Raw genomic sequence first — 4,242 nt, 5'->3', positions numbered from 1 at the left:
AGAACATTGAGTACTATCTTAAATAGATACAGAGAGAGTGTTAGCCTTGTCTGTTTCTATTTTAGTGGAATCTCTAAACTAGTCTCCATTTAGTTTGATGTTGGCTGTTGGCTTGCTATATATTGCCTTTATTATGCTTAGCTATGTTACTTGTAGCTCTTCTCTCAATGACCTTTATCATAAAGGGGTGTTGGATTTTGTCAAATGTTTTTTTCTGCATGTAATGAGATAATCATTTAGTTTTTTCTTTCAGTTTGCTTTTATGGTAGATTACATTGATGGATTTTTTATTTGTTGAACCATCCCTGCATCTCTAGAATGATGCCTACTTGATCATGGTGGATCATTTTTTATGATGTGACTTAGATTCAGTTTGCAAGTACTTTTTTTGAGTATTTTCATCAATGCTCATGAGGGAGATTGATCTCTTTCCTACTTGCATCTTTCTATGGTATGAGTACCAGAGTAACTGTCACCTTGTAAAAACAGTTTGATAGTGTCCCTTTTGTTTCTATTTTGTGGAAAAATTTGAGGAGTATTGGAAATAGCTCTCCTTTAAAATTCTGGTAGAATTCGATGCTGAAGCCATCTGGTTCTGGGATTTTTTGATTGAAAGAGTTTTGATGACTGTTTCTATTTCCTTAGGTGTTGTAGGTCTATTTAAATGATTTATTTTTCATGGTATAATTTTGGCATGTGGTATCTATCCAGAAAATTGCCTATTTCCTTTAAAATATCTAATTTTCAAGGAGTTATAGGTTTATGACATATGATTCTTTTAATTTATTAATTTTCTGTCATTATGTCCCTCTTTTAATTTCTGATTTTTAATTTGGGTATTCTCTTTGTGTCTTTTGTCTAGTTTGGATAAAGCTTTGTCTATCTCATTGATTTTTCTCAAGGAATCAATTCTTTGTCCCATTGATTGCTTGTATTGCTTTCCTTGTTTCTAGTTTATTGATTTCAGCCCTCAATTTGAATATTTCTTGGTGTCTGCTCATCATGAGTGAGTTTGCTTCTTTTGGTTCTAGATCTTTGAGATGTGGTGTTAAGTTGCTAGAGTGAGATTTCATGAAGTTATTTATATGGGGACGTAGTGCAATGAACTTTCCTCTTAACACTGCTTTCAGAGTGTTTCATATGTTTGGATATGTTGTGTGGTCATTTTCATTAAATTCTATGAAGTCTTTAATTTCTTTATTTCTTCCTTGATTCAGGTGTGATTCATTTGAGTATTGTTAATTTTTTATGAGTTTGTAGGCTTTCTGCAATTAATGTTGTTGTTGATTTCTAACTTTAAGCCATGGTGATCCAGATAGGATACAGGGGGTTATCCAATTTTCTTTTTGTATCTGTTGAAATTTGCTTTGTTACTGAGTATGTGGTCAGTTTTTGAGAAGGTTCTATAAGGTGCTGAAAAGAAGGTATATTCTCTTGTTTTAGGGTGAAATGTTCTATAGATGTCTGTTGAATCCACTTGAGTAATAACTGATGTTATTTTCTTTATTTATCTGGTAAGTTTCTGTCTAGCAATTCTGTCCTGTGGTGACCATGGGTTGTTGATGTCTTCTACTATTTTTGTGTGAGATTTGATGTGTGATTTGAGGTTTAATAATGTGTCTTTTACAAATGATGTTACCCTTTTATTTGGGACATACTTGTTTAGAATTGAGACTTTGTCTTGATGAACTTTTCCTGTGATGAATATAAAATATCCTTCTTAATCTATTTTTGTTGCCTTTAGTTTGAAGTCTATTTTGTTTGATATTAAAATAGCTACTTCCATTTCTTTTATATGTCCATTTGATTTGAAAATCTCTTCCCAACATTTTACTCTGAAGTATTATCTGTCTATGAAGTTGAGTTTTCTCTTCTATGCAGCAGAAGGATAGAACCTGTTTCCGTATCCATTCTGTTAACCTGTGTCTTTTTATAGGTGAATTGAGACCATTGACATTAAGCAATAATAGCGACAAATAATTTCTTCTCCCTCTTCAATGCTTATTATTCATAGGTTTGGTCTTTTAATAGTGTCCCAGATTTGCTGGATATTTTGTGTTAAAGATTTGTTGGATTTATCAATTTCTTTGATCAGTGAGTCTATTTTCTCTATTGTAGCTTAGGCACTTGAAATTCTCTCTTCCATCTCTTGTATTCTGTTTGATATGCTTGCATCTATAGCTCCTGAGTATTTACCCAAATTTTCCATTTCCAGAATTCCCTTTGTTTGTGCTTTCATTATTGTTTCTATCTTAGTTTTCAAGTCTTGAACCATTTCCTTTGCCTGCTTAATTGTTCTTTCTTGACGTTCATGAAGGGATTTGTTGATTTCTTCCATTTCTTGTTTGTCTTTTCCTCCACTTGTTTAAGGGAATTATTCATTTCCTCTTTAAAGCCCTCTATAATCTTCATGACGTTATTTTTAAGGTCATTTTATTCTGTCTTATCTGCATTGTGATGTTCAGATCTTGCTAGTGTAGAACCACTAGTTTGTGGCGGTGCCATACTGCTCTTTATGTTGCTGAATGTTTTCTTAAACTTCTTCCTGCACCTTTCTCCCTCCAGTGTTGGAGTCTAGCCTTGACAAAAATAGCACTTGCAAGAGTAGGAGCATGGGGATTAGAAATACAAGTAAAGAGGAGGAAGACATGAAAATAATAAAACAGATCACATCTGCCTTAGGTTTCCCATTTCTCAGACATTCCAACTATTCATGCCCATATCTTAGGTGCCCAGAGAGAGGGAAATAATCAAATCTGTCTCTTACTGCTGACCTCTGTAATCAAAGGACTAAGGGAGAAAGTACCTCTGGCCTCTGTGTCTCTGAGCGGAGTTTCTGTTAAGAGAGTTCATCAACAATTAGCTAATGATAAGCAAGGAGACTACTTTGTGTTACACATACTTCTATGGCTATAGTATCTTCTAATTAGAGGAGTGGAGGATCACCAGGATTGGGAATGCCCCTTTTGAATTGATATAAAGTGTTTCTTTTTTTTTAGGGTCTTACACTCATTTATTTATTTACTTTTTTTGTTGAAAAAAATTTCTGCTTCCTCACCGCCTTCCATTTCCCTCCCCTCCTCCCACTCCTCTCCCCTCCTCCGACTCCTCTCCCCCTCCCCCTACTTAATTCCCCCTCCCTCTCGAGTCTGAAGAGCAGTCCAGATTCCCTGCCCTGTGGGCAGTCCAAGGTCCTCCCCTCTCCATCCAGGTCCAGGAAGATGAGCATCCAAACAGGCTAGGTTCCCACAAAGCCAGTTCATGCAGTAGGATTGAAACCTAGTGCCATTGTTCTTGGCTTCACATCAGCCCTCATTGTCCACCATGTTCAGAGAGTCCGGTTTTATCCCATGCTTATTCAGTCCCAGTCCAGCTGGCCTTGGTGAGCTCCCAATAGACCAGCCCCACTGTCACTGTGGGTGGGTGCACCCCTTGAGGTCCTGACTTCCTTCCTCATGTTCTGACTCCTTCTGCTCCTCATTTGGACCTCGAGAGCTCAGTCTGGTGCTCCAATGTGGGTCTCTGTCTCTATCTTCATCCATCACCAGATGAAGGTTCTAAGGTGATTGTAGAGAGAGCCCGCCCTTTGGGGGCCTGACGGCCTTCTTCCTGTCTATAAATTGGGGTGCACAAACGCTGGTAACCCCTTCTTCCTGGCTCCTATTTCTGGGCATGGCGGGAACTTCGGTTGCGTGAGTGTTCCATTTATATTAAAGTTGCTTTTATATTATACCAATTGGCCTGTATTAATTTGATCCGCCTTCACTTGGCGCCCAACGTGGGGCCCCGTACCCGCACCAGGACCCGGGCACTGGCCACAGCCACCCCAAGGGTCCCAGTTTCAGCCAGCGCTGCAAAGGGGAACCTAGTGCAGCCTTTGCAAGCGAGATTGATCGCCGGAGGAAAGCTTTCCACACCGACTCTGCTCACGACTCCCTGTGCGCGCTCCCCGGCCCAGTGCACTCCGGCGTCTGGTATCGGGCAGCTCATTAGCCACCAGCGCCCATCAAACCTGCAACCTACCCTGAGAGCGAGCGGGCACGCTCTCTCACTGCTAGTGTTCTGGGGTTCAGATTGCACTTCCGGGTGCACTTCCCCGTGCGCCCCGCCCATCCCGGCGGCGCCTGCTGCTACTGCTGCCGCCGCCTCCCAAGCCGCCACGTGTGTGTGAACCACCACAGCGGCAGACTTGGTCTGATTCAAAATAACCTCTTCACACACATTATAAATCCTCAGGCAGAA

General features: G+C 40.1%; 1 pseudogene; it reads right to left on the bottom strand.

Annotated features, from left to right (window-relative positions):
• The window catches only part of LOC101981689, a 129,542-nt pseudogene extending 125,429 nt beyond the window's left edge, over positions 1–4,113 (bottom strand).
• Between the last annotated feature and the right edge of the window lie 129 nt (positions 4,114–4,242).

Source organism: Microtus ochrogaster, unplaced genomic scaffold (assembly GCF_000317375.1).
Source record: "Microtus ochrogaster isolate Prairie Vole_2 unplaced genomic scaffold, MicOch1.0 UNK16, whole genome shotgun sequence".
Lineage (NCBI taxonomy): Eukaryota > Metazoa > Chordata > Mammalia > Rodentia > Cricetidae > Microtus > Microtus ochrogaster.
The sequence above is the reverse complement of the archived record's forward strand: the minus strand, read 5'-3'. Positions and strand labels throughout refer to the sequence as shown.